The 14,840-nt window shown below is 43.2% G+C and overlaps 1 long non-coding RNA gene across 1 annotated transcript in view; it reads right to left on the bottom strand.

Annotated features, from left to right (window-relative positions):
- Positions 1-13,444, bottom strand: part of LOC122562133 (uncharacterized) — a 147,173-nt gene extending 133,729 nt beyond the window's left edge. Inside the window, exons 1-2 of the long non-coding RNA XR_015761409.1 lie at positions 13,332-13,444; positions 301-367 (exon numbers count right to left, since the gene is read on the bottom strand). This is a non-coding gene — a long non-coding RNA (uncharacterized LOC122562133). The remainder of the gene's footprint in view (positions 1-300; positions 368-13,331) is intronic.
- Positions 13,445-14,840: the final 1,396 nt, after the last annotated feature.

Genomic DNA, 14,840 nt, shown 5'->3' on the forward strand with positions numbered 1-14,840 from the left:
AGTAATAAGTTGAGGCTTTATCCATACATTACATGCAACATCAATCAGTTGGAACAGTTGATCATTGATACTGATGTTGAAAATTAAATACACAAGACAAACAATTAGGAGATTGTAAACAGCCTGAAAGTCATACTTTTGTAAAATCAAAGCAAATATGTGTTAAAGAAATAGAAACATAATTTTCCCATATAATAGATTTTGATAAAGATCATTGTTACTTTGTTGTCAAACTGCAACCAGAAGTTTAACCAAGAATGATATAATGGAAACAAATTTAAATCTTCAGTCTTAACATACCTGCAGGGCCCTTATGGAATACTTCCTGCGCAGTAAAATTCATTTGACCGAAAGAGAACTTCTTTCCCTGTGGACAGATACAGGCAACTCTGATCATGAGCAACGAGTCTAGAAATTATTAAAATAGTTCACTTATTAGTAATGTCACTTCAAAATCAGAGGTTTTTAGGATCAAACTTTTATTCTGTTTAATTTTGATGATATGGAAGGACCACTGGTTTAAAAGAGCTGCTCTTCAGTAGATCAAAGCCCTGTTCCAGTGGTGCAGGTATCTATTAGACAATTTTCAGAGGATTCTCCTTGTGTCCATATCAGTACCAATAACACAAAATAATATTAACTGACTCTTCATCATTGTATTTTATGAAATCATGTTTTTTTTTACAATGGTAGCCACAATAGTCATTACATTTCGAAGCAATTTATCATATTTGAAAACAGTTATCAACCTACTGAAATCAAGTGCATCAGCACAGATTATGGACTAGTGATCCCTGAAGCATACACTGGATGAAGCAATCAAGGCTAATGTTACCACCTTATTGACAACAGAACAAAATGGAAACATTCAAAAAGCTACAAAAATAATATACCACTCATGACTATAAACTCATATAAACTACAATCTGAAGCAAAAAGGTAAGTGTTACAATAATCAGATAAGAAAGTGTTTCACAATGTGTATCCTAGAGTGTCAACTCTGCAAAATGCACACTTCAGGATTCTTAGAGCTTTTGTTTCACTCATTTAGCAATTTCAGGTTATTACTGTTGAATATTTTGTTAGTTTCTATTTAATCAAATTTATGGTAAAGAGGATGACAACAATTTTACTCCCTAATTGAAATATGACATTAAAGAAAAACTCCAGTTCAAGCATTTTAATTTTTATTCCATTAAAGACAAATGTACACAGGCACTCTGAAACCAATTGCAGTCCCCCACTGCTCTCTGCGAATTCTATACAGGCTGGGAATTGAGAAATCCTAGTCATTTACTACCCATTTTACATGACACATCTGCAAAGGAACTGATGATGTTAAGAAAAAAAGGCTGTAATGGTAAAACTTGGAAATTCGTGTAAATCTTCAAAAGTTATTTTTCTTAAAATCGTAAATATCAGACATCTATGAGCAGTAATAGTTTTAACAGAATGTTGATGACCATTTTCATATCATAGATAACAGCAATGACAGAATTGTGTCAATCAAAAGGCATTAAAATTTATGGAAATGTTGGCTGGAATCTTATAATCTTGGTCTGTAATCTTTTCTCAGTACCCCATTTTCCCTTAATAGCTGGATATCCTGTAGCATGATGCAAGGAGGAAGTGTGCCATGTCTTTCAGGCTGGAACATTCTGTGCAAAAGAGTTTTGGCGCATGGAAGTTCTTCATGAGCTTTCTGGAAGTTTGAGGTTTTTAAGATTTCTGGCAATTGGGTGCAGATATACACATGAGAAATTGCATCCAGTTAAGAACTGGAAGTGAAATGGCAAAAAAGATATGCCGACATGAATTCACCTATAATCTATTGCTATGTGCATTCAGACCCCTCATTGACTTTACCATCAGGTTCCAGTGGATTTGCCACCGCTCATAAAGGGGAAAATTAATTATGAACTATTTATACGGCAGCTGTGCATTTTTGAAAGAATGGGTGAAACACCACCAATTGAAGACTGCCAACAGCTGGAACTGCCCTCAAACCCTTCGAGTCAGCACTCAAGGTAGCCTTCTCAATGTTTTGTTAACCTGACATGCTACTTACTTTGGACTCAGCGAAACTCTCTGGCAAACACTTAAGCACTGTCTTCATTCAAAAACATGACCTACACCACAGACTGCTTTTGGTATGAGAGAGAAATGTTGGTCACAACACCAGCACAACTCACTGTTCACGCTTGGAAGGTATCATGTGATTTACAGTCACATGAAAGTGTAGACAAGGTCTCTGACAGTGCCTTGCTCTCTAGGTACTGTACTGAACTGTCGGTCTATGTTTTTGTACTGTAGTTGAGCAACAACAAGTAGCATCCCTGTCTGCCCAGATAAACAAACATTCGTGATTGCACATCACAAAGAATACCTTGCAGGAAGAAGCCAGTCAACATGATGAATACCTAGGGATATTCCATAGGGAATTGCTATCAGCCTCAGCTGCTGCTGTTCTCTCATCAACTACATCATACTGTACAAGAACAGCCCAGATATACACTGAGACAAAGTTACTTGTGAGTCAAGAATATTTTCACTGGATAAAGAACTAATGAGACTGAGAATTTGGGAGTGGACACGAGTGTGTAATTCTTCCATGAAAGAAGAGAAGCAACCAGCCTTGACTGAGGGATGTAGGAACTTAGATCTTACATGGAGTTGCCCAGTTTACGTGTTCTGAATTTAAAACAACTTTTTTCTGGAATATCAACGTCTCAGGTGTCCAGTATTGTATCCAAAAGGTTTATGCCAAAGATGCACTAACTTCAAGAGGCTGACCAATCAACAACCCAACAAATGGCTTTGGAATAGAGTCATAGAGATGTACAGCATGGAAACAGACCCTTCAGTCCAACCCATCCATGCTGACCAGATATGCTAAACAAATCTAGTCCCATTTGCCAGAATTTGGCTTATATCCCTCTAAACTCTTCCTATTTACATACTCATCCAGATGCCTTTTAAATGTTGCAATTATACCAGCCTCCCCCATTTCTTCTGGCAGCTCATTCCATACATGCACCACCCTTTGTGTGAAACAAATTTATTTTTCTAATATTTCCCTTTGAACCTCAAATCTATGCCTTCTAGTTTTGGACTCCCCTAACCAAAGGAAAAGACCTTGTTTATTTACCCTATCCATGGTCCTCATGATGTTATAAACCTCTGTGAAGTTCTGGATGTACGTTTCCTCAGCATACTAGGCAATATCATTAGTGACCCTCCAGTGAAGCACTGGTGTTAGTGACTCACTTTCTATTTATGTGTTTACGTTTCCTTGATCAGGTCCTGGGGATTTATCCACCTTTAACTGTTTCAAGACATCCAGCACTTCCTCCTCTGTAATTTGCGCATTTTGCAAGACGTCACCATCTATTTCCCTACAGTCTATATCTTTCATATCCTTTTCCATGGTAAATATTGATGCAAATATTCAGTTAGTATCTCCCCCATTTTCTGTGGCTCCACACAAAGGCCACCTTGCTGATCATTGAGGGGCCCTATTCTCTCCCTAGTTACCCTTTTTTCCTTAATATATTTGTAAAAACCCTTTAGATTCTTGTTAATTCTGTTAGCTAAAGCTATCTCATGTCCTCATTTTGCCCTCCTGATTTCCCTGTTAAGTATACTCCTACTTTCTTTATACTCTTCTAAGAATTCACTAGATCTATCCTGTCTATACTTGACATATGCTTCCTTCTTTTTCTTAACCAAACCTTCAATTTCTTTAGTCATCCAGCATTCCCTATACCTATCAGCCTTTCCTTTCACCCTGACAGGAATATACTTTCTCTGGATTCTTGTTATCTCATTTCTGAAGGCTTCCCATTTTCCAGCCGTCCCTTTACCTGCGAACATCTGCCTCCAATCAGCTTTCGAAAGTTCTTGCCTAATACCATCAAAATTGGCCTTTCTCCAATTTAGAACTTCAACTTTTAGATCTTGTCTATCTTTTTCTATCATGAGTTTAAAACAAATAGAATTATGGTCGCTGGCCCCAAAGTGCTTCCCCACTGACACCTCAGTCACCTGCCCTGCCTTATTTCCCAAGAGTAGGTCAAATTTTTGCACCTTCTCTAGTAGGTACATCCACATACTGAATCAGAAAATTGTCTTGTACGCACTTAAGATATCTGTCTCCATCTAAACCTTTAACACTATGGCAGTCCCAGTCAATGTTTGGAAAGTTAAACTCCCCTACCATAACTACCCTATTTTTCTTACAGATAGCTGAGATCTCCTTGCAAGTTTGTTTCTCAATTTCCCTCTGACTATTAGGGAGTCTATAATACAATCTCAATAAGGTTATCATCCCTTTCTTATTTCTCAGTTCCACCCAAATAACTTCCCTGGATGTATTTCCGGGAATATGCTCCCTCAGCACAGCTGTAATGCTATCCCTTATCAAACATGCCACTCCCCCTCCTCTCTTGCCTCCCTTTCTATCCTTCCTGATGGATTAGATAAGATAAAAACACTGTCGCAGCTTGCTGAGTCCCTGGCATTGTGCACAAGCTGAGCATCAATAGAATTAATGATTTTTCCATTGATAAAATTGAAATGGTTGCTGTTTTGGGGCTGCTATTGCCATTCACATTCTGCCAATTACCCAATGCATCTATGAGAAACCTGTCAGTTTGTAGAATAGAATCAGAATGGTTAAAGCAGAGAAGGAGGTCTCTCGGTCCATTGTGTCTGTGCTGGCTCTCTGAAGGAGCAATTCATCAAGTGCCACACTCCTGCCTTCGCCCCATAGCCCTGCACACATGCACACTCACTTTTTAGATAATCAATTTATTTTTGAATGTCTTGTTTGATCCCATACTCTCAGGCAGTGCACCAATATCCTAACCATTTGCTCCGCAAGTATTTTTCCTTATGTCACCATTTCTTGTTCTGCCAAGTACCTTAAGGCTAAGCCCTCTGTTCTCAATTCTTCCACCAATGGGGACAGTTTCTCTCAATTTATTCTATGCAAACCTTCATGTTTTTGAATATCTCTATCAAAACTCTTTGCAAATTTCCTCCCCAAAGAAAACATTTGCAACTTCTCCATTCTGTCTGCATAACTGAAGTTCCTCATCCCTGGACTAATTACTTGAATATTTTCTGCACACTCTCCAATTCTTCACATCCTTCCTGTATGCCTCTATTGATTAAGTGCAGGATGTTGTATGCTTTATTTACCACTCTCCCAAATGGTCCTACCACCAACAATGACTTTTGCACATATCCATCTGGGTTTCTCTGTTCCTGAACCCTCTTTAGGGGGTGCTTTATACTGTCCTTTTGTGTTGTCTCTACCGAAAGGAATCAGTTCACATTTCTCTGCATTAAATTTCATCTGCTCCTTGTCTATCCATTCCATCAACAGATCTATGTCTATATTATCCTGCTCAGTTCACAATACTTCCAAGTTTTGTATTGTCCCCAAAATTGAAATTGTGCACTGAACACCAAGGTCTTCTGGAGATTATCAGGAAGAGTAGGAAACACACCAACACCAACTATAAACCCTCAGGTGTGAAAAACTACCATTAACCACATCTATACATTACTCGTTTCTTTTCAACTTTATATCGATGTTCCTAGTGTATTTTTTATTCCACAAGTTCTAACATTGCTCACAAGTCTCTGATATGGTACTTCATCAGACGCTTTACTTATGACGAAATGAACAATTTGTTCACTTTACTCAAATTTGCTTTAAATGCAGAATAATTTTTCAACTGAATCCATATTTTAATGTTAGAGAGACGAAATATGAAACATACACCTAATGCCTACATAAAGTGAACTTGTGATAAGCAGCATGGTTATTTTTACTGAACTGTGCTGAGGGAGGATATTCCCGGAAATACATCCAGGGAAGTTATTTGGGTGGAACTGAGAAATAAGAAAGGGATGATCACCTTATTGGGACTGTATTATAGACCCCCTAATAGTCAGAGGGAAATTGAGAAACAAACTTGTAAGGAGATCTCAGCTATCTGTAAGAATAATAGGGTAGTTATGGTAGGGGATTTTAACTTTCCAAACATTGACTGGGATTGCTATAGTGTTAAAGGTTTAGATGGAGAGGAATTTCTTAAGTGTGTACAAGACAATTTTCTGATTCAGTATGTGGATGCACCTGCCAGAGAAGGTGCAAAAACTTGACCTACTCTTGGGAAATAAGGCAGGGCAGGTGACTGAGGTGTCAGTGGGGGAGCACTTTGGGGCCAGCGACCATAGTTCTATTTGTTTTAAAATCGTGATGGAAAAGGATAGACCAGATCTAAAAGTTCAAGTTCTAAATTGGAGAAAGGCCAATTTTGACGATATTAGGCAAGAACTTTCAAAAGCTGATTGGAGGCAGATGTTCTCAGGTAAAGGGACGGCTGGAAAAGGGGAAGCCTTCAGAAATGAGATAACAAGAATCCAGAGAAAGTATATTCCTGTCAGGGTGAAAGGAAAGGCTGGTAGGAATAGGGAATGCTGGATGACTAAAGAAATTGAGGATTTGGTTAAGAAAAAGAAGGAAGCATATGTCAGGTATAGACAGGATAGATCAAGTGAATCCTTAGAAGAGCATAAAGAAAGTAGGAGTATACTTAAGAGGGAAATCAGGAGGGCAAAACGGGGACATGAGATAGCTTTGGCAAATAGAATTAAGGAGAATCCAAAGGGGTTTTACAAATATATTAAGGACAAAAGGGTAACTAGGGAGAGAATAAGGCCCCTCAAAGATCAGCAAAGTGGCCTTTGTGTGGAACCACAGAAAATGGGGGAGATATTTTGCATCAATATTTACTGTGGAAAAGGATATGGAAGATATAGACTGTAAGGAAATAGATGGTGACATCTTGCAAAATGTGCAGATTACAGAGGAGGAAGTGCTGGATGTCTTGAAACGGTTAAAGGTGGATAAATCCTCAGGGCCTGATCAGGTGTACCCGAGAACTCTGTGGGAAGCTAGAGAAGTGATTGCTGGGCCTCTTGCTGAGATATTTGTATCATCGATAGTCACAGGTGAGGTGCTGGAAGACTAGAGTTTGGCAAACGTAGTGCCACTGTTTAAGAAGGGCGATAAAGACAAGCCAGGGAACTATAGACCGGTGAGCCTGACCTCATTGGAGGGAATCCTGAGGGACAGAATATACATGTATTTGGAAAGGCAAGGACTGATTTGGGATAGTCAACATGGCTTTGTGCGTGGGAAATCATGTCTCACAAACTTGATTGAGTTTTTGAAGAAGTAACAACGAAGATTGATGAGGGCAGAGCAATAGATGTGATCTATATGGACTTCAGTAAGGCGTTCGACAAGGTTCCCCATGGGAGACTGATTAGCAAGGTTAGATCACATGTAATAAAGGGAGAACTAGCCATTTGGATGCAGCTTTTTTTCTCAGCAGAGAGCGGCGCGAGCTGGGCGGAAGTGAGGTTGGAGCGCAGAGCTGGTCGGGAAGGTAAATGATATATAAAGAACTTACCTCGACGCCAACGGTCTTTTCTCAGCAGAGAGTGGCGCGAGCTGGGCAGAAGTGAGGTTGGAGCGCAGAGCTGGTCGGGAAGGTAAGTGATTGATATTTGATTGGGTGTGTTCTAAACCCCAGGCCCTACATAGTAGGGCCTCCTTCCCATCCTCCTCCTCTAACCTAACTTTAAAGTTCACAGGTAAGCTACTCAGTGTTCTTGTTTTGGAGACGAAGTGTAGAGTAATGGCAGCGCAGGCAGTGGAATGTTCCTCCTGCCGGATGTTTGAGGTAGGGGTGACCACCGATACTCCTGCTGACTTCATCTGCAGGAAATGCAGTCAGATTCTGCTCCTCACAGAATGAGTTAGGGAACTGGAACTGGAGTTGGATGAACTGAGGATTATTCGAGAGGCTGAGAAGGTGATAGATAGAAGCTACAGGGACATAGTTACGCCAGAGAACAGAGGTAGCTGGGTAACAGTTAGAGGTGGGAAGGGGAGGAAGCAGGCAGTGCAGGGATCCCCTGTAGTCATTCCCCTAAACAATAGGTATACCGCTTTGGATACTGGTGGGGGGGACAGCCTAGCAGGGGTAAGCTGCAGTGACCGGGTCTGTGGCGTGAGGTCTGGCTCTGAGACTCAGAAGGGAAAGGGGTGAGGAGGAGAGCGCTAGTTATAGGAGACTCTGTAGTTAGAGGGACGGACAGGCGGTTCTGTGGGCATGGGCGAGACTCTCGGATGGTTTGTTGCCTCCCGGGTGCCAGGGTCCGAGACGTCTCGGACCGTGTCTTCAGAATTCTTAAGGGGGAGGGTGTGCAGCCAGAAGTCGTGGTGCACGTTGGCACCAACGACATAGGTAGGAAGAGAGGTGGGGAGGTCATTCAAAAGCTCAGGGAGTTAGGCTGGAAGCTGAAAGCTAGGACAGACAGAGTCGACATCTCTGGGTTGTTGCCGGTGCCACGTGACAGTGAGGCAAGGAATAGGGAGAGAGTGCAGTTGAACACGTGGCTGCAAGGATGGAGTAGGAGGGAGGGCTTCAGGTATTTGGACAATTGGACTGCATTCTGGGGAAGGTGGGACCTGTACAAGCAGGACGGGTTGCACCTGAACCAGAAGGGCACCAATATCCTGGGGGGTAGGTTTGCTAGCTATCTTCGGGGGGGGTTTAAACTAATTTGGCAGGGGGATGGGATCCGGACTTGTAGTCCAGCTAGTAGGCTAGCTGTTTGTCAGGATGTCCAAGTGTGTGGGGAGGCTGTGAAGAAGGTAGCACTGACAGGGAATACTTGCGGACACAGAGATGGGTTCAAGTGCGTATACTTCAACGCAAGGAGTATCAGAAATAAGGTCGGTGAACTTAAGGCGTGGATCGATACCTGGGACTACGATGTTGTGGCCATCACGGAAACGTGGATAGAAGAGGGACAGGAATGATTGTTGGAGGTTCCTGGTTACAGATGTTTCAGTAGGATTAGGGAGGGTGGTAAAAAAGGAGGGGGGGTGGCGTTGCTAATTAGAAATGGTATAACGGCTGCAGAAAGGCAGTTCGAGGGGGATCTGCCTTTAGAGGTAGTATGGGCTGAAGTCAGAAATAGGAAAGGTGCAGTCACCTTGTTGGGTGTTTACTATAGGCCCCCCAATAGCAGCAGAGATGTGGAGAAACAGATTGGGAAACAGATTTTGTAAAGGTGCAGAAGCCACAGGGTAGTAATCATGGGCGATTTCAACTTCCCAAATATTGATTGGAAGCTCTTGAGATCAAGTAGATTGAATGCGGCGGTGTTTGTGCAGTGTGTCCAGGAAGCTTTTCTAACACAGTATGCAGATTGTCCGACCAGAGGGGAGGCCATTTTGGATTTGATACTCGGTAATGAACCGGGACAAGTGATGGGCTTGTTAGTGGGTGAACATTTTGGTGATGGTGACCACAATTCTGTGACTTTCACCTTGGTTATGGAGAGAGATAGGTGCGTGCAACAGGGTAGGTTTTACAATTGGGGGAAGGGTAATTACGATGCTGTAAGACAGGATCTGAGGCGCATAAGTTGGGAGCATAGGCTGTCGGGGAAGGATGTCATGGAAATGTGGAACTTTTTCAAGGAACAGATACGACGTGTCCTTGATACGTATGTACCGGTCAGGCAGGAAAGAAATGGTCATGTGAGGGAACTTTGGTTGACGAGGGAGGTTGAATGTCTTGTAAAGAGGAAGAAGGAGGCTTACATAAGGTTGAGGAAACAGGGTTCAGACAGAGCAGTGGAGGGATACAGGATAGCCAGAAGGGACCTGAAGAAAGGGATTAGGAGAGCCAAGAGAGGGCATGAAAAATCTCTGGCGGATAGGATCAAGGATAACCCAAAGGCATTTTATGCGTATGTGAGAAACATGAGAATGACGAGAACGAGGGTAGGTCCAATCAAGGACAGTGGTGGGAGACTGTGTATTGAGTCGGAAGAGATAGGAGAGGTCTTGAATGAGTACTTTTCTTCAGTATTTACGAATGAGAGGAACCGGATTGTTGAAGAGGAGAGTGTGAAACGGACTGGTAAGCTAGAGGAGATACATGTTAGGAAGGAAGATGTGTTGGACATTTTGAACAACTTGAGGATAGACAAGTCCCCTGGGCCTGATGGGATATATCCTAGGATTATGTGGGAAGCAAGAGAGGAAATTGCAGTAGCGTTGGCAATGATCTTTTCATCTTCACTGTCAACGGGGGTGGTACCAGGGGACTGGAGAGTGGCGAATGTTGTGCCCCTGTTCAAAAAAGGGAATAGGGATAACCCCGGGAATTACAGGCCAGTTAGTCTTACTTCGGTGGTAGGTAAAGTAATAGAAAGGGTACTGAGGGATAGGATTTATGAGTATCTGGAAAGGCACTGCTTGATTAGGGACAGCCAGCACGGATTTGTGAAGGGTAGGTCTTGCCTTACAAGTCAGATTGAATTCTTTGAGGAGGTGACCAAGCATGTGGATGAGGGTAGAGCAGTGGATGTAGTATACATGGATTTTAGTAAGGCATTTGATAAGGTTCCCCATGGTAGGCTTATGCGGAAAGTCAGGAGGCATGGGATAGAGGGAAATTTGGCCAATTGGATAGAAAACTGGCTAACCGGTCGAAGTCAGAGAGTGGTGGTAGATGGTAAATATTCAGCCTGGAGCCCAGTTACAAGTGGAGTTCCGCAGGGATCAGTTCTGGGTCCTTTGCTGTTCGTAATTTTTATTAATGACTTGGATGAGGGAGTCGAAGGGTGGGTCAATAAATTTGCAGATGGTACGAAGATTGGTGGAGTTGTGGATAGTGAGGAGGGCTCTTGTCGGCTGCAAAGGGACTTGGATTTGATGCAGAGCTGGGCTGAGGAGTGGCAGATGGAGTTCAACCCTGCCAAGTGTGAGGTTGTCCATTTTGGAAAGACAAATAAGAATGCAGAATACAGGGTTAACGGTAGGGTTCTTAGTGAGGTGGAGGAACAGAGGGATCTTGGGGTCTATGTTCATAGGTCTTTGAAAGTTGCCACTCAGGTGGATAGAGCTTGTAAGAAGGCCTATGGTGTATTAGCGTTCATTAGCAGAGGGATTGAATTCAAGAGTCGTGAAGTGATGTTGCAACTGTACAGGACTTTGGTTAGGCCACATTTGCAGTACTGTGTGCAGTTCTGGTCGCCTCACTTTAGGAAAGATGTGGAAGCTGTGGAGAGGGGGAAGAAAAGATTTACCAGGATGTTGCCTGGAATGGAGAATAGGTCGTACGAGGATAGGTTGAGAGTGCTAGGCCTTTTCTCATTAGAACGGCGAAGGATGAGGGGTGACTTGTTAGAGGTTTATAAGATGATCAGAGGAATAGATAGAGTAGACAGTCAGAAACTTTTTCCCCAGGTACAATAGAGTGTTACAAGGGGACATAAATTTAAGGTGAAGGGTGGAAGGTATAGAGGAGGTGTCAGGGGTGGGTTCTTTACCCAGAGAGTGGTGGGGGCATGGAATGCGCTGCCTGTGGGAGTGGTAGAGTCAGAATCTTTGGTGACCTTTAAGCGGCAATTGGATAGGTACATGGATGGGTGCTTAAGCTAGGACAAATGTTCGGCACAACATCGTGGGCCGAAGGGCCTGTTCTGTGCTGTATTGTTCTATGTTCTATGTTCTATGTAGAACTGGCTCAAAGGTAGAAGACATAGGGTGGTGGTGGTGGAGGGTTGCTTTTCAGACTGGAGGCCTGTGACCAGTGGAGTGCCACAAGGATCGGTGCTGGGCCCTCTACTTTTTGTCATTTACATAAATGATTTGGATGCGAGCTTAAGAGGTACAGTTATTAAGTTTGCAGATGACACCAAAATTGGAGGTGTAGTGGACAGCAAAGAGGGTTACCTCAGATTACAACAGGATCTGGACCAGATATGCCAATGGGCTGAGAAGTGGCAGATGGAGTTTAATTCAGATAAATGCGAGGTGCTGCATTTTGGGAAAGCAAATCTTAGCAGGACTTATACACTTAATGGTAAGGTCCTAGGGAGTGTTGCTGAACAAAGAGACCTTGGAGTGCAGGTTCATAGCTCCTTGAAAGTGAAGTCTCAGGTAGATAGGATAGTGAAGAAGGCGTTTGGTATGCTTTCCTTTACTGGTCAGAGTATTGAATACAGGAGTTGGGAGGTCATGTTGCAGCTGTACAGGACACTGGTTAGGCCACTGTTGGAATATTGCGTGCAATTCTGGTCTCCTTCTATCAGAAAGATGTTGTGAAACTTGAAAGGGTTCAGAAAAGATTTACAAGGATGTTGCCAGGGCTGGAGGATCTGAGCTATAGGGAGAGGCTGAACACGCTGGCGCTGTTTTCCCTGGAATGTCAGAGGCTGAGGGGTGACCTTATAGAGGTTTACAAAATTATGAGGGGCATGGATAGGATAAATAGACAGAGTCTTTTCCCTGGGATCAGGGAGTCCAGAACTAGAGGGCATAGGTTTAGGGTGAGAGGGGAAAGATATAAAAGAGACCTAAGGGGCAACTTTTTCACGCAGAGGGTGTTATGTGTATGGATTGAGCTGCCAGAGGATGTGGTGGAAGCTGGTACAATTGCAATATTTAAGAGGCATCTAGATGGGTATATGAATAGGAAGGGTTTGGAGGGCTATGGGCCAGGTGCTGGCAGGTGGGACTGGATTGGGTTGGGATATCTGGTCGGCATGGACAGGTTGGACCGAAGGGTCTGTTTCCATGCTGTACATCTCTATGACTCTTATCTGACTCTAGAAAATTACAATCAATTTTTTTTTAATTTATGTAAGGTTTGTAAGAACATGCATATATTGGTTTTATTGTGGATGTAGCAATAATTGTAGTTTCAGTCAAATCTCATATTGGACTTCTTAATTTTAGTTCATCTTTAACAGCTTTATGATGGTTTAGATTGCATGATCTGAACCAGTGACCTCTAAAATGTACACACAAAGGAGGGAAAAACACTACAATGTATTCATTCAAACTAATCATGAATTTTCTATCATTGACCTTGACTTCTAAACAGCCTTTCATAACTTTGCAGCATCCAAAATATGTACATCTTTTCCCAGCATTATTAAATGTTTGTGAAGGACATTCTGTACCACAGGCTGACCTTGTGAAAACAGTTAAACACTTATTAACAGTGAGAAAGTGCCACTGTTTTGCATGAAAACCTAAAATCTACATTCAATGAAAGTTAGTTGATTCAAAAAATAAAGAACCAAAAACCAAAGTTCAGTCTTACTAGAGGTTTCTGTAGTGTAACCAGAGAATTTAACTGAGCGTAACAGTGTTCCCTAGCTCCTGCGTGTGAAATACAGAGATCTATGTTACACATGGCCCCCAGCCATCTAGTATCTACCATCATTCCTCTGGCATTTTCCTGGTGCTTTCTTCTCTGCCACAATTTTCATATGCCCTCTCCTTTTGTTGCTCTTCTTGAATCGTTTCCAGTCCTTTGGATCTATTTTTTTGTTTCATTACTTTCCAATGATCAGCCTCGTAAACGCTGCACCATCGACCCTTCTGGTGTTTAATCACTCCTACCCTACACTGTACCACATCTCGTTGCTTTTTTTTGCCTGTGTCCCAGCCCTCTCAACTTTTATCTTGGCTCTGTAATTGCTTCACAGTTGTTAATCTTTAACATTTTTGCACTTTGAATAATAGATCATTCATCCAAAAAACTTGAATTACAATTAGAATTAGCTTCATTTTTTCACGTACTCACATGAGAATAGTGAAAAGTTTATAAGTTGTCACTTACAGAGCCATCCTAGGTACAAAACTACCTACATGCAGATTCTTCAGTACAGACTTTTAAGAAAATATTAGAAAAATAAAAAAATAAAATAGTCCAGTAATACAAACTTCACGCCACCTCAGGTACAAAAGTACAAAATCACAGAAAAAAAAAGCAAAATTAAAGAAATACAAGTTATGACGAACGCTCATCCCAAATAAGTGCACACCAGCCCCTCACCTCCAGACCATGCCAGGCTTCACCTGAAGCCCATGCAGGGGCCAGGTGTCCGTGCTGAGGCCAGGAGTCCACGCTGAAACCGGGTGCCTGTGCTGAGGCCGGGAGCCTGTGCTGAGGCCGGGTGTCCACGCTGAGGCCGGGTGTCCACGCTGAGGCCGGAAGCCTGTGCTGAGGCCGGGTAGCCCATGGTGAGACCGGGAGCCTGTGCTGAGGCTGGGAGCCCGTGCTGAGGCTGGGAGCCCGCACTGAGGCTGGGTGTCTGTGCTGAGGCCGGGTGTCCACACTGAGGCTGGGAGTCCATGTTGAGGCCGGGAGTCCACGCTGAGGTCAGGAGTCCGTGTTGAGGCTGGGAGCCTGTGCTGAGGCCGCGTGTCCACGCTGAGGCTGGGTGTCCACGCTGAGGCCGGGAGCCCGCACTGAGGCCAGGTGTTCGCGCTGAGGCTGGGAGTCCACGCAGAGGCCAGTAGTCCATGTTGAGGCTGGGAGCCCGTGATGAGGCCGGGAGTCCATGCTAAGGCCGGAAGCTCACGGTGAGGCCGGGAGCCCATGCTGAGGCCGGGGCCCCACACTGAGGCCGGGTGTCCACACTGAGGCCAAACTCTCCACAAATGTTGCTGCTCTGCTGAGAGCTACCAGGATTTTCTATTCCTATTTTAGACCCTGCAGTAGCTAGCTCGCCCCCTTATTACCTGTCTATCATCTACAAGGCACAAGTCAAGAGACTGCGATGGAATACTCCACATTCTGCATTTGCCCATCAGTTCAACTCCAACAACATAACAAACTTGATACCAACTGGGACAATGCAGCTCACTTGATTTGTGCCATATCTACCACTTTCCACATTCATTCCCTTCACTACTGATACAAAATGTGCACCATTTACAG

This window comes from Chiloscyllium plagiosum, unplaced genomic scaffold, assembly GCF_037043375.1.
Source record: "Chiloscyllium plagiosum isolate Xiang-an unplaced genomic scaffold, Cpla_swu_hap1 HiC_scaffold_25, whole genome shotgun sequence".
NCBI classification, from domain to species: domain Eukaryota; kingdom Metazoa; phylum Chordata; class Chondrichthyes; order Orectolobiformes; family Hemiscylliidae; genus Chiloscyllium; species Chiloscyllium plagiosum.